Consider the following 16,471-nt stretch of genomic DNA (forward strand, 5'->3'; position numbering starts at 1 on the left):
GAACACCTGCCCTAGAGATAGCCACCCAAACAGTATGTAGTACATCCTTCCCCTGCCACAATCTTTATTTTGATTACTTAGGCTGCTCTCAATTCTGTGTGCACACCATGGGCTCCTGGAGTTCTCTGTGGGGACAGTGCAAGATCAGCTTAGAATCATAGAATCATAGAATATCCTGAGTTGGAAGAGACCCACAACGATCATCATGGCTCCACACCATCACCTCAAATCCAAACCCTAAGTCTGAGAGCATTGTCCAAATGCTCCTTGAACTCTGGAAGCTTGTGGCCATGCCCATTGCTCTGTGGAGCCTATTCCACTGCCTGACCACCCTCTGGTGAAGAACATTTTCCTAACACCCAATCTGACCCTGCTCCTCATACATCTTGCCCTCCATACCCTTTCTCATCTTTGTAGCCCTTGTTTGGACACTCTCTCCTAGTCTTCTGTTCTTCTTACATTGTGGCACCCACAGCTGCACCCAGTGCAGGAGATGAGGCCACACAGAGCAGAGCAGAGCAGGACAACCCCTTCCCTCACCCGGCTGGCAGTGCTGGGCCTGATGCACTCCTAGGTACAGTTGGCCCTTTGGGCTGCCTGGGCACGCTGCTAACTCACATTCAGATTGCTCCTAAACAGAACCCCCAGATCTCTTTCTGTGGGGCTGCTCTCCAGTCTCTTGTCCCCTAGGCTATACATGCTTCTGGGGTTGCTTCATCCCAAATACAGAATCTAACACTTGCTTTTGTTAACCTTCATTCAGTTGGTGATAGCCCATCCCTTTTATTTGTCAGTATCTCTCTGCAACGCCTCTATGCCCTCAAGAGAGTCAATAGCTCCTCCCAATTTAGTGTCATCCACAATCTTAGTATGCCTTTGAGGCCTGTATCCAAGTCATTGATGAAAACATTAAAGAGAACAGGCCATAAAATGAAGCTCTAAAGAACCTCACTAATGACTGGCCACCAGCCTGATGTAACCCCATTTACTGTAACTCTTTGAGCCCAAACAAGCAGCCAATTGTTCACCCACTTTTTTCTCTAGTTGTTTGCTGGATATTTTATCCAGAAAGATACTATTAGACTGTGAGAAACAGTATTGAAAGCTCTGCTTTCAATCCAAGAAGACCACATCTACTGGCACTCTTTGGTCAACTAGGTGGGTAACCTTGTCATAAAAGGAGATTAAATTCATTAAATAGGACTTTCCCCCTGTGAATCCATGTTGACTGCATCATCTCTCAGCTGTTTTTCAAAAACTCCCAGGATAATCTTCCCCAGAAAATTGCCAGGCACCAATGTGAGACTGACAGGCCTGTAGTTACCATGGTCTTTTTTCTTGCCCTTCTTGAAAATTGGGATGTTTGCCAGCTTCCAGTTGACAGGGACCTTTACAGATCCTCAAGACCATTGAAAAATAATCAAGAGAGGTCTCACAATGACATCAGCCAGCTCTCTGAGTACCACAGGATGAATCTCATCAGGCTATATTGACTTGTATGCATCTAGCTGGAGCAGTAAATCCCACGCAAGTTTGGGGTTAGCTGGGAGTTTATTCATGGTCCTCCAACTCAGGACTCTGGGGGTCCCAGATCCACAGTGCTACAGAATAAGCAGCTCTGGTCCCTTGAACACCGAAGCTGTAGTGTCATGTTGTCCCTTTTGCCACTCTTTTCCCTCATCTGTCCCAGTCACTTCCTTCCACCCATGCTCTATTCCCAACTCCACCCTAGCAGTGCATCTGTGTGGGATACATTTCACAGGACTCCTCTTCAGAAAGTTAAGTAATTCTCAGATGCGGAAAGGTGTGGGTGGGAAACAGAATGTATCTCAAGTGAAGGCAGAAATGGGATGTGGACAAAAAAAAAAAACAACACAAAAAAACAAAAAGCAGAGTAGAGACAGTGTGCTTGCCTGTAAAGTCCTAGGACAGCCAGTTAGCAAAAGCTAGGAACTGAACTTAGTTATTATCTATGTTTGAGCATCCACCTCTAATGCTTAGGTAATCCTTGTGTGTAGGAAGGCATCAGTCCAGAGCTAATAAGGTTCTAGCCTGAAATCCTCAGAGAAGAGCAAGGCAATGACGTGCTTGCCTTGCAAAAGTTCTCAAGGTTCTACTTTGACTTTCCTAAAACTATTCTGGAAAAAGGAGCCTTTCAACCTTCTTAGGGCACCTTTACTGGACCTGAACCATATTCCACTCCTGCTAACACAAACCAGAGGCCACTGCAGGGAAACAGAGTCATGACTACTCAGACCAAATGCATCTGGGAGCTGGTGGGTGGCACAGGGAGTCCAAAGCACTTCCTCAGCTTGATGTGTTCTGTGGCACAGAGGTACCCTACCTCACTCCTAAAGAGTCACACTGATCTGAGAACCTGTGCAGGTATTGCATTATCAAAGTCCCATATAGGCCTAACACTTTCAATTAACCCATTTTAAAAAAAAAATAAATAAAACATCAGCAAAGTCTTAAGCATTTCATAAACAACAAAAGTTTGCATTTAGTTCAGACACCTAAAAGAAAAGCCCTCTTTTGTAATCGCTAAGCACTGCCCAGTCATGCTACCAGAGTTGCAGATAGCAAACCATCAGCATTGCTGGTGATATTTTCAAACTAAGGAAGGGTAATCTTTGCACTCACAAAGCAAAATGCAGCAAACCTCAAAAAATAAGCAGAACCCTCTGAGCTTTCCTAACTCAGTAAAAAAAGGTGAAGAAGAAAAAGTAGGGGGCAGGGGCTGGATGGAGCAAAGAAATATCAACATTTATTCCCTGCTTGGGTCTCCTTTAACCTGAAACTGAGAGAAGGCTGATGTAAGCCAAACCCGTGCCTGCTATTTGATCCACTCTTCTTGAAGAGAGGCTCAAGTAAGAGAACAGTGTAAGTAACTGGGGACAACAAACAGTTCTAACAGTCCCAAACAATCAAAGAGGAGCTCAATTTTTTCATGTATTCACATTTCTCAGTTTTCAGAGTATATAAGCACTTCTATTATTTTTCACTTTTAGTATTTTTAAGTACCTCAAACAGAGTATTTTTCAGCTACTTCCCAACAACACTGAGTCTAGAAATATGCTTTTTAAGTAATGGCTGAGATTCTTGTTCAATCGCAAGTTTTGCAGGACATCAAATACCATTGATACTAATGATAAAATGTATCAGACTTAGCAACACAACACGGGTTAAAAAAAGAAATAGCAAACCTGTAACCCTGTTGAAACATGGCACATTTCCTGTAAATTAAAGAGAGATCTTTGAACCTCTTCTAGTCCAGTGTTTGGGAATTTGTAATGCAAGCCTGGCATAAAGTCATGGCAGCACCGAAGCAGAGGGATGCCAACACAGCTGAAGGGAAATCAGTCTGTGGATGAAGGAGAAGACCTGGCAGAGGATCAGCTGGCACTTAGGAGAACTTGACTAGACCTGACCCTTGACTCACTGTCGCCAAATCATTTTCTGTTTTTAAGCTTTATTTCAAATCCATGTTTATCACACCAGCAACATGTTACTGTACTGGCCTGCATCTGTAAGGCTGCCATACTCTTTACAGACAGACTATGAATATTACCAGTAGCAGCACTCAGTTCCAGAGCTGTTGGCATGAGCCGTAGGCCAAAGGACTTCTGCTTTACCAATGGAAAAACACTGCTTGTGCCAAGGCTTACTTTTCAAGACACAGTAGTTACACAGTGGACTGCTGCCTTGTTTCTCACTATTTCAGGGTACTGGTACATGTGCAGCTGATGCTCTTCGCAGTAATTTGGATCTGTTCACTGAGAAGTTTAGAAAAGGCAGTATGGCTGCACACGTGCTTTAAGTTAAAGACAAGCACAAGTGTCTGTTGGTCAGAGCCAGCAGGCGTGGCTCCATCTTCCTGAGCTGCATATCTGAACAGCATTGATTTCAGTCTTCTGTACTGAAATCAATGGGCCTGCTTGCAGATTTCAGCCAAAATCAATGGAGTTCAGTCTTAAGCAAGGGTCAGGCACCTAAATACTTTTCAAGATCTTAGCTTAGCCAGTGCATATCTTCAAGGAAGATTGGAAAAACTGGGTCCTGAGTTAGAGAATCAATCAAAGAGTCTTCCAAGATACAAGGGGATGGACAGCCACTGTATAATCTGCTCTTATTTTCTCAGATACAAAATTCTAACTGACTTCATCTCAGAGAGCAGGACATACTCTGCCTTACATTAGCTTTAAATTATTTTAAAAGAATAAAGAGAAGTTTTGCTGTAGGAATGAGTCCTAGATTTTCCTACCCATATATCAGCTTTATAATAGCCTTTATTCCCCTGACTCCAAAGACAGCTTTGCCCTAGCACTCCATTACACACCAAATTTGCAAACCTGAGCTTAGCGTAAAAACCATGTCAATGGGGTAAATCCCACTGTTTTAAAGAGAAAGACACAATGACATTTTTGTGTGATGTGAGCTTTAGTTTACATGCAGAATGAAATTCTACAGAACTTGTTTGAGCCAGACAAGCCACCACACTACAGAATCTGGTCCTAAATAGATTAGCCCAAGTGGTGGAGAACACAGAAGAAGGCAGGTGCAGAACAGGGATGGCACTTTTTGTGAGAAAGCTGAGAATGAGAACAACTGAAAACAGTGCAAGAGAGACATGTTGCCATCTGAAGAATTATGTAATTCCTTAAAAGAAAAACATGCTTCAGTATCTCAGGGGACAAAATGAGTAGTATAATTTAATACTAGCAAAATTTCAGAAATTTGAAGAAAGCTCTCAAAATAAATTCGCAAAGTAAAAAGCTAGTACAGTATATCAAATAGTATCCTTGAAAAGAAGAGGATTTGCCAATTGAATCTGGTCCAACTGATAATGTTGATATAATTCTTTTAATCTGAGTTGGAAGCTCTGAACTCTTGACTGAAGGAAACAGAGAAATGAGACCAGAAGCAAGGAGCTAACAGTGAAGTGTGAGCAGGAGGAGGTGAAATCACAGATGAAGAAAAAGAGAACAAAAGAACAGAAGCAAATAAATCCCCAACAAACTAATAAAGCCCAGGCCTTTTTTACAACATGTGGCCCCAGAACTGAAATCCTAGCTTTCTGCGCTTGTTTGAGGTTTCATAAAAGGTTTTGCTTCAGCTAATGTACACATATTGTCCAAGATCCTTCCAAGTCTGAAGTTTCTTAAGACTCTGGTTTGGCTTCAGACCAATCTTAAAAGTGAACAAGCTTTGACTCAGAAACTGATATATTCATCAGCAAAATCTCTGCCATAACAACAGAAATCATCCAAAATTAAGTGCTTCTGTCTTCCACTGAAATCTAACAGATGCCATGGTTAAGTCCACTGAATTCTATCCAGGCTAGCTCACAGTATTTTTCCTCCTCATTCTCTTTTTCTATTTTCATATGGAAGACAACCTTGTAAAGCATCTACAATGGCCTTTTGTAGGTGTCACCTTGGTAGCCCTTAGCCAGAATATTATAACGTGGAAGGCAAGCAACAAGTATCCTCTCTGCCACTGTGGCCAACCATCTCCTCCTTTACTTAGTGTTTTGTGATTTTGCTCTGCAATTGCCTGTTGCATGCTTTCACTATCTCTCTCAAAGTCCTGGTCCAAAGCCCACTGATTCTGTTGGAAGGCTCTCCACGGATTTTTATAAGGTTTGCATTATTCCTTGTGTGAGGAAATAGAGCCATCTCACATGGAGAAAACTCATAATCTTTCCCAGTCTGAAGCTGGCACCAAGCAGAAAATCAGGTTTTAATAAGATGTGAAACAGTACTGCTATAATTGTCATGGGTTTATGATTTTCGGTTGTTGGTACTCCAATATAGTGTTACTCCACATCATAACATCATGTAGTGAATGTACCTGGTCCTCAGAAGAGAAGGACTACTACAGTCCCCACGGTACTTTGCTCCTCTGTTACCATTTTCCAGCCGGAGGGAAAAGATAAAAGCTCGCAGTATAAAGACTTGCAGATCACGAGACCTCGTCCCTTTTTCCACCGTCTCTCGTCTTGGCAGCACCTCGCTCTCCAGCCGTCTTATTGTCAGTAGTAGAGTAAGGCCTACCTTGATTTTGGGACATTCTCTCTCTCTGTATTGGATTTATCAGCTTAAATTGTAATTATATTGTACTATAGTGTGTTGTTTTGCATTCCGATATCTTATTTAGTAAATTAGTTTGTTTCTCCTCAGATTGTTGCCGTTGTTCTTTGCTCTCAGGGCCATCTCCTTACCCTTTTCCCCTTTTCCCGGGATGTGGGTCCATGGGTCCCCCGTTCCCTTTGTCACAGAATCGGGCCTAACGCCCGTAAACCGTTGACAAATAAATAAACTAAATCTGATTGTGATCTTTCAAGGAAAGTTCCTTTCTTAGCTTGCTTATTCTGGTTTTACATAATCAGAGCAAATTTGGTACTGGTGGAAATACAAGATGGCCTTGTAAAAACTCTTAATTACATAACAGACACAGCTCTTTTTCTGATCTCCCCTGGGTGGACCTCTTTGGAGTCTAGGAGAACAGCTGAGTGTCTTTTGCTCATTCACCAACAACTGTACAGCTGAGGTAAACAACACAGGGCTTAACAAAAGCTATCACTATGGCTTTTCTGCTAGGAACTGTCTCTTGACTGTAAATTTAATTCAAGATCAGCACTTGGATAGTAATTAAATTGTAACAGGTTTGCAGTTGTTACAGCTCAAAGGCTGGACTGCTGCATCAAGGAGAGGTTTTTCCAATGATTTTATTTGCTGAATGTACTGCTTTGGGTTGGAAAAAGTTACCTATCTCAATTTCTTTATCTACAGTCCAGGGTGAAAGCTAGATGAGACAAGACTGATGGAAACATCCTTCTTTACCCCACTTACAAATGCTAAATCTGAACCTTTTTAGCAACACAACATGCATTTTGCTTTTTTGGTGGTCCAACATTACTCACTTTCCAGACATCTCTGGCTGATGGCGGCCTTCACTGCAGGTAGGAATTACAGCACACACATTGCAGACTCTGCACTTAAATTGCAGCACAGCAAACATTGCATTCACAGGCACAGAAACATCAAACCAAGCCAACAAACTGAGCTATCATTTGCTGTTACTCTCTGCATTATTTAACAGAACAGGCAAGAGAAAAAGGGCTTTGAGTAATAAAGTGCCGTTCAACAGATACAGTAAATGTACAGATCACCGTGGCATTAACTTGAAACGGTGACTGAAAGAGCATCAGTGTTCTGCAACCAATTCATACAGACAGAGCACATTTGCAAGGTTACAAGAAAGAAATGCACATCATGATTTTAGTCAATACTTTCCTCTGTTAAACTGAATTTGTCTCTTGGCCCCTTGGCTACTACAGACAGGATGCAGTAGTGGGACTGCTCCTGTTCGGTGTGAGATAAACCTACAGCTGCATAGCTCATTCTGGGCCAAAGAAATCTTGATCATGGAGCAGATCCTCATGAAAGCCCTACTAACACACATGGAAAATAAAGATGAGGTGATTGGTGATAACCAGCATGGCTTCACCAAGGGCAGGTCATGCCTGACAAACTTGGTGGCCTTTTACGATGGACTTATAGCATCAGTGGAGAAAGGAAGAGCAACTGATGCCATCTGCCTGGACTTGTGCAAAAAAGCGTTTGACACTATCCCACATGACATACCGGTTGCCAATTGGGAGAAAAATGGATCTGATGGATGGACCACTCGCTGGAAAAGGAACTGGCTGTATGGTCACACTCAGAATGCTGAGGTCAATGGCTCAGTGTCCAAGTGGAGACTAGTGACGAGTGGCGTTCCTCAGCAATTGGTGCTGGGACCAGTATTGTTTAACATCTTTGTAGGAGACAACGAGTGCACCCACAGCAAGTTTGCAGACAACACCAAGGTGAGTGGTGCAGCTGACACGTGAGAGGGAAGGGATGCCATCCATGAGGGACCTGGACAGGCCTGAGAGGCGGGCCCATGCCAACCTCATGAAGTTCAACAAGGCCAGGTGCAAGGTCCTGCATCTGGATCAGGGCTATACCAAGCACAGATACAGGTTGGGCAGAGACTGGCTTGAGAGCAGCCCTGAGAAGGATTTGAGAGTGTTGGTTGATGAAAGATTCAACATGAGTGGGCAATGTGAGCTTGCAACCCAGAAAGCCAACCATATCCTGGGCTGCATCAAGAGAAGTGTGACCAGCAAGTCGAGGGAGGTGATTCTGCCTCTCTACTCTGCTTTTATGAGACCCCACCTGGAGTACTGTGTCCAATTCTGGGGACCACAACACAAGAACATAGAGCTGTTGGAAAAAGTTCAGAGGAGGGCCATGAAGATGTTCATAGGCCTGGAGCACCTCCTCTACAAGTACAGGCTGAGAGAGCTGGGGCTCCTCAGCTTAGAGAAGAGAAGGCTCCAAGGGGACCTTATAGTGGCCTTCCAGTACCTCAAGAGAGCCTACAGGAAAGCTGGGGAGGGAATTTTTAGAAGGGCAGGTAGTGACAGGATGAGGGGAAATGGCTTTAAACTGGAAGAGGGCAGATATAGACTGGATATTAGGAAGAAATTATTTACTGTGACAGTGGTGAGACACTGGAACAGGTTGCCCAGTGAGGTTGTGAATGCCCCCTCCCTGGAAGCATTCAAGGCCAGGCTGGATGGGGCTTTGAGCAACCTGGTCTAGAGGGAGGTGTCCCTGCCTATAGCAGGGGGATTGGAACTAGATGATCTTAAAGATCCCTTCCAACCCAAACCATTCTATGATTCTACGATTCTTCTACAGAAGGAAGGTAAATTACTGCACTTTGACCCATCTGGTCATAATTAGATACATTTCTGTATCCAAGCTATTATGATGAGCATTTACTTGGATAAATGCTTAAGCTCTGACAGGAAGAGGGACAAAAGTCATACATCTTAAAAAATAAATATTCCCTGGAACCACGCAGTCAACCTAATGGTAGAAAAAGAACTACTGTTTTCTTTAAATACTACACTGATAAAGTATGAAAATTTCATCTAGAACCAATAAGGAATACTCTTTATGAGGCTTTGCCATTAAGGCATTGTAAAGCAGACAACTGTCTGAAATCTTAAAAACTAAAGAGTGTTTGTGTGAATAGAGTTTAATAAAACTGAAAATAAGTCCTGCAAAAATAATCACAACTGCCTGGTTCTTAGGGGACTTTCACGTTGCAAGTCCAGCACAGAAACACCTGTGGCATCTTCCAGTCCTTGCCTGGGCAAAGGCCTTTAACTGATTTATGCTAAGTTCTTCAACTGAGGGAAAAAATTCATTATTCTGTTGGACACATGTCCAATCCTCTAGTTTTTTTTTTGTTGTTGTTGCTTTCTTTTCTATGTTTTAATAACAAATATATAAAAAAGAGGTTTTATACTTATGCACATTAACTATGTTATATATTTTATATGCAGCTCAAGACAATTCCTCTTCTCACAATGCAGCCCATGTAAGCCAAAGGGTTGGACACCCACAGTTTAGAGAACCATGCTCCATCAAATTGTTCAAGTTGCAATTTGTGTCTTGAATATTTGAGCAAGGCAAAAAGATTTCAGTCATGTAAGCAACTGTTTCACAGATAGAAAGAGGTAAATGAATGGATGTAGGAAATAAATCTCCACAATGTCAAAGAGTCCTGGAGAATAAGCACTCACACTAGTACTGAAATGTGTTTAGACTCTTGAAAAACCCTCTCATAAAGTGCTGTGAACAGACCCATTGTGAACAGTCTCCATGGAAAGAGTGTTCCAGTGGCTGAAATGCTAGCCAGGGACCCGTGAGGATCTAGTCCAGTTCCTCTACTTTGTCATCCACTCTGCTTGAGAGCCGAGTGGGCAGAACAAGGCTAGAGATCGCACTGGGAGCTTTGAGCAGGCTAGTACTGCTGAAAGACCCATCCAGAGATGCTATTTCACATTTTCAAAGCAATACTGTCACTGTGACCAGACTGCTAATTAATCAAGGTGCATTCTTCAGTTAACATGGCTTGCCTGATTCCAGGAAAGCTTGGTTAACTTGACCAAGACTGTACTTTTTTTTGTATGTAATTTAGATATACGAAACATGCCCTGTGTCTCTTGGCATCTCATCTCTCTTTCCGTAAATCAAGTATAGTAGTAATCAGTGGCATTGTATGCAGTTAAATTCAATGAAAACACTGAGGCTTTAAGATACCGTGATGAGGAAGGGAGATACCTCAAAATACAACATCATATTGTGATACTACTGGCTCCATCTCTGGCATTTGGCACTTGGTACAGTACCACTGCCAACAGCAGTGTGCGTGGCTCTTCAGGGCTCTGCCACCCCACAGGTCTCCTCATAGCTAGCACAGCAGCTTCCCAATCAGCACAGGCATCACAATGCACCAAACAGTGCTAGGTTCCCCGCTCAAGGGACTTCTAACCCATCAGAATCTGGGAATAATGGTGTGGAACAACACATCCAGGCAGCAACACACACCCAATCCACTTCGCCCTTCACTGCTACTCCAGCTACCGCACACAGATGATGTCAATGAGCCAGTCCTAAACTGGGCTTGGCTGTCGGCATCCTTTAGGAATCACTGCTGAAGAGATAGCCCACTAGTGGTCTAGGCAGGCGTCACCTTTTTCAGCTGTGCCAATACTTGTTTACCAGGCTAGAGTCTTTCAGGACAAAACTGAGGGGCTACTCCACTGCCTCGGAGTTGCTAAGGCTGCACAACTGTGGAATACTGCCTGTTAACATGCTACAGGAAACACACAGGGCGCAAAGGGTACATTTCCCAGCCACCATCACACCTCTGCTGTAGCAAGGAGAGAAAAAGTTCTTTAAGAGGTCCAGGGAAGTAGTCATGGCACTGAGCTGGCTGGCGTTCAAGAAGCGTCTGGACAACACTCTCAGACATATGGTCTGATTTTTGGGTGGCGCTGGGGGGAACCAGGAGTTGGACTCAGTGATCCCTATGCATCTCAGTATATTCTGTGATTCTATGAAAATGGTTTATAGACACCAAGCAAGTGAGGCATATCCCCCCTGACTAGATCTACCTGCTTTATACTAGAGTATCATGGACAATCTGCATTTAGGAAGTGTGCACGCTTTGATCCACTTAGATTGCTATGTTATTACCAAGTAATTTCACTTCATTTTACAGAGATGACTCCTTATGGTTTAAGAATAAATTTCAGTCTCAATAATAAACCACTGGTATTTTTTTTTGTTCTTCTCTTCCAGCATACTTTGCACCTCTCACTCAGGGAAGTAAGAGTTGCTAAGGTTGGCACATGGAAGCTTCAGTCAGCTACACGCTGCTTTTACTCAGAAGAGGAAAAGCAAGTCTGTCCATCAGGGAAGGATGCCTCTTTTCTTCCTCAGGGATTTCTTCAAATAGTGGCATGGTGCTAAACAAGGTGGTGCAGCTGCAAAGCATAACCAACCAAAGAACACTGAAAGCCGGAGACAGCTCCTGGGAACTCTGCAGAATGACAGTCCATGCCTAAATGAGGGGGATAGAGTGCTTTAGGGAGCAGCAAGGGTATGGAGAGAGAAGAACACGGAAAGTGAGATATTTTAAGTATAAACCCACTTTGCAAGAAAGAAAGATAGGATTTGAGAGATTTAAGGGAAATCTTTCCCCTGTACCACATCAGCCTGCATTATTGCACAGCCATGGATGCTATGGGGTGCAATTGCTTAGTTACAATTGCTTACTAGTGCTGATACGATGGAAGAAACAGTTTTTGACACCTTTACCCATCTCAGAAGGAAGTAACTTCTTGTAAAATCTCATAACAGGATATTCAGTGTTACCGTTCACTGAGTCCCCAAAGGAGAGATGTTAGAAACTTGATCACCTCACATTTTCAACTGTAGCAAGCAATTTTCTCTAACCAATACTACGTTTTTCATGTAGGGTACAATAACTTCAGCAAAACAAGCTATGCATCCCAGAAGACAGGACAGCATTCTAAGCATAAAATCTGAAGGAAAATTCTTACTTTAAAGAAGGCAGAAGAGGGACCACAAGCTGGTTCACCTACATCCTGAGTAAGCTTAACCACTGCTGTCCTGTACGCAGCCTGAAACATATCGTTATGGGCTGGGAATATTTGCTCACTGGGGTCCTGCAGGTGAGAGATGCCTGAGAGTCCTGCTGGGTTTTAAGGCTGAAGCCAACTGAATCCGAACAGCTGAGTTTGTGCTCAGCACCATAAATTAGTCAGGGTTTTCCAGGAAGACTTACACACTCACTGAGATCATACACCTTTAAGTGAAACAGCTGCTGGATGTGAGTTGAAAGGAGCTGCAGAAGCACCTAATGGGGCACTCTGGCTTCTTTCTGAACTGGATCTGAAAAACACGGCGCAACAGTACATGCATCCCCTGTGGTAGCCCATATGAAACAGATCAGACACTTTGCCTCACCACCCTTGTACTGCTCATTTGAAGAATCTCACTCTGGAACGTCCTAGGCCAGACACTGAAGGTCAAGGCTGGATGTAACTTGAAGACATTGACATAAAGCTGCTTGATGCAGTAGCCAAGAAAATGTGAACCCTTTTTAGCTCCATGTTCTCAAAACTTGTCTCCACAGATAGCTAGTGACACATGGAATAGTCACTGTTCTAGTTAGCAGAGCTGTTTACAAACTACAGAGCTTAGAAAAACTCTTGAGTACAGAGTATTTTGAAATAATATCCACCTCCTGGAGGTGGCATTGGCTAGTGGCTTAGGGCAAATGCTAATAAATTGAGTCAAAATGCTCCATAGCTAATGACTTGACATTAAATCATATTGTATGGAGGAGGTTGCTAGGCTTTTGTAATGGAAGGTTTTTCCACTTTTAAACCATGGAAGGTTTCAAAGGAGTAACTTGATAATGATAATAATAAAGGCATGGGAACAGAATAAAGGCACTGCATTTCTATAAGGCCAATCTTTAAAGATATTTATAACAGTCAGCACCCTTATAACCTCCAAAATACAGCCCACAAACAACCATGAAATGAATACGCTTGGATGACTGCTGAGCTTAATCCAGTACAAGTTGCAATCAATGGAGGGATGTCAGGGATGCTGGACCAAGTCCAGAAGTCAGCAAATGAAAGCACAGTGCAGAATGGTGATCTGAGAAGCCTTCATACAGCAGGCTAAGTACATTAGACACTGGCTGATCTTCCACAGGAATTCTCTACAGAAAATCCTCACCAGAGCAGAAATAGTCTCATTTTTGAGCTATTAAAGGCATGTTTTTCAACACCAAAGCCAAGGTCCCAAAGCCACAACCAACACTTTCCATGAAGCTTAGTGGGTTTACAGCGAGTCTAGTACAGTATCATTCCCTGCTTTGCAAACGCTATTAAATTGTTTCCACTCTCTCAGCACTGTTTCCAGTAAAGAGGGTTTAGCACAGGCTAAAGGAAGCAAGCAGGAAAACTACAGTTGCTTAGCAGTACAACATACAGACAGTTTCTGCAGACAGCTTGGATACCTTGAGTGCTGAAGGCTCATACTATGGGTATTTCAAAGAGACCTAGACAAGAGAAAACTTTCACAATTCTTTGTCTACTTACTTCTGATATAGTCCTTCTCCTGCCTCTATCCAAGATAATGAAGGTGAGCTCAGGGGACAAACTGACTCCCAAGGAATTCATAGAATCATAGAATCATAGAATCATAGAATCATAGAATTAGCTAGGTTGGAAAAGACCTACAAGATTGATGTTTGCATGGCGACATAATACAAAGCTGTGTTAACTTAAGGGTGTTGCTTTTTGGTGTGTGCATGTACTGAGAGTGAGATGACTTCTTGCCTGACTTAGGGAGGCAGCATAAGGACACAACTGTAGGCACATGCAGAGCAACACTTCCTGTTCACTATAACCCAGCATCAGAGCACTGTTGCTCCTTTTGTTCATTACCTTCCCCTAATGTGAAAGTATCACCTAGATTGAGAAGACATGATATACTCACTGTACAGGCAAATATATTAGACGTAAGAGTTACTTGCCTTATGAGATCAACTTAACCAAAGGTATTATTTCTCTATTCTCTCCCTTTAACTTGATCAAAAATGCTAATAATACATTAATTATGCACAAAACAATGTGTATGTCACTGCCTTTAATTACATGCTTGTCAGAGAAAGCACAAGTAAAAAGTGAAGCAAATTATGAAACGTGCATGAAGAATACTCAGCTGACATCAAGCAATGCTTCTCCATATTCCCCTCAAGAAAGTGCAACTAGTTATTAAATATTCTTATTGATGATAAGTACAGTGGAGCTCTAGTAAAGCTGGATAAATGTCTTTTTTAAAAATTGGGTTGGGGTTAGGTATAACACTATGCTGCATGTAAGTGGAGAGAAAGCTGCTTAAGATGTACAATACATGATAGAATCTGTGGTGTGCCCCTGCTGAGCAAACCAATGATCTTGAACAATTAACAGGTGCCAAATGTAAACACTCTTTTTTGACCATGGGAAACAGATGTATGAGCTCTTCTTTAACATCAATTCATTAGGAGAGAAAAGGTGTTGATTACCAGCTGCTGTGCACAGTGATAAAAGTGTAAGAGAAGCCATAGGCACCTTATCACCTTATGTAGCCATTGCCTGACTGGCTCCCAGACAAAAGGTCTGTGAAGGAGACAGTGCAGACAACCACCTTCTCCTTTGGGAAGCACCAGATGAGCCCAGCATCGTTTATAATGCATCACTCACAGATGAGAAACTAAGACGCCGTAACTTGATCAGGACCCACATAGGGATTTGCATGCAGACCACAGCTCCTGGTGCCATGCTACACACTGTGGCATCAACCAGACCCTCTCCTCGGAGCACAAGTATCCTCAGCACATAGCCGAGGCAGTGTGGGAGCAATCTAACAAATGAAAGAGAGGAGGAGGGGAAAATATTTCAGTCTTCACTTGAAACACGCTGGAAAGTGCCCTCAATGCAGCGCTTCCTCCTGAAACTCCAATCAGGCTCCAAGCTTTGATCCCTGGCTTCAGCTTTGCACGTTTCCTTCATCAGAACTAGCTTGACAATACAGGGGAAAATGGCAAAAGGATTTGTTTACACTGTACATGGGCTCCCTGCTCACCTGTTACATGATTCAGTGTTACATAAATGGCCCAAGGTGTCACATTCCTCAGCCGGGCACTGACCCTTGCAATAATCCAGGCAATGTGACTCTGAGTCGCTGGCGGGGCTATTTGTGAGTGCAACTGATGAGCAGGGCCACCACAGAGAGTGTTCTTTCTATTTTTATGGGTGTGCACATCACTAGATCATCATCATCTATGGATAGAAAAATCCAGAGAGTTTCCATGATCCACTTCCAACCTGGCTGAGCACCAACGGGATCTCAATATCATTTCCCTCAACTTCCTTTTTTCAAAGAACCAGCATAAAGGGTGATCACATCATAGCTTCACCAGCTTGCTTACTTGTATAAAACAAGTATATCATGACCTTGCATAACGTTTTTTTCTTTCCCTCCACACTGATTATCTGATTAAAAGCCTAGAGAAACCCAAGAAAACTTTAACACGGACTTCAAGGGGCTCTATAATTGGCACTTTTTCATCTATCCCTTTAAAACACTGTGGGCATTTTATGCCACACATTGTATTCAATAAATCTGATGCCATTCACCTACAAACCTCAAAGCATTCCCAGTTATTAGCACTCTGTGATAACAGAGGTAAATATTATTCTGTGGCTGGTTTGATGGCTCCTGAAAACCAGGGGAAAGGATTTATCCAGTTAGTGCCACAACCGAGACAGGAATCTCGCTATTTCTTCCCTACAAAATAGCCTCCCGAGGCACATTTCGTCCATTTATATACTGGACTCATTTTGAATAGACTGACTGCAACAGGCAGTGAACATCATCTCTGTTTCCCCTAGCATAGGCCTGGAGGTGTTCCTCATGTGTTGCCCTCTAGGTCAATGTTGGAACACGTTGTCCAGCTCTGGGCAAGCCTGATGGTAATACCAGCAGGCCCTAGCTGATCCATCAGGTAGAACCTGTCCCTCAGATAGAAGTCTTTTAAGCATAACAGTGCATCAATTCGCACAAAAAGAAAAAGTATATTAGCTGTGAAGAGAGTTTAGAGCTGCACTGCTGCTGTATTCATGCAAACAGCAGGAACAGTGCTTGCTTGGAGACTGCACAATCCCCAGATGGATTCCCTGTTATCTGGAACACTGGGGCCTGGCGATACTTCCACAGGAGACCTCACCCACCGGGAGCTGCATGGACCACAGCAAGACAGCAGGCTTAGAAACACTTCCCTCTTTTTCTGATGCAGAACAACTTCACTCACAACAGGAAGCTCACACCTTCCCCTCAGCATTCAAGCAGCCCCTGTGGCCAACCAGCACAGAAGTCTTCTCACATCCTCAAACACTGTGGTGCCTTTGTTCTCACGAAAGAAAAGATCCAATATTTCATGAAACATAACAACCTTTGGGCCACCAAACAAGAAA

The 16,471-nt window shown here is 43.0% G+C and overlaps 1 long non-coding RNA gene across 2 annotated transcripts in view; it reads right to left on the reverse strand.

Annotated features, from left to right (window-relative positions):
• LOC110399964 overlaps window positions 1-16,471 on the reverse strand; it is a 239,234-nt gene that overhangs the window by 102,640 nt on the left and 120,123 nt on the right. The gene's annotated exons all lie outside the window — the stretch shown is intronic.

The sequence above is a fragment of the Numida meleagris genome, chromosome 1, assembly GCF_002078875.1.
Source record: "Numida meleagris isolate 19003 breed g44 Domestic line chromosome 1, NumMel1.0, whole genome shotgun sequence".
Lineage (NCBI taxonomy): Eukaryota > Metazoa > Chordata > Aves > Galliformes > Numididae > Numida > Numida meleagris.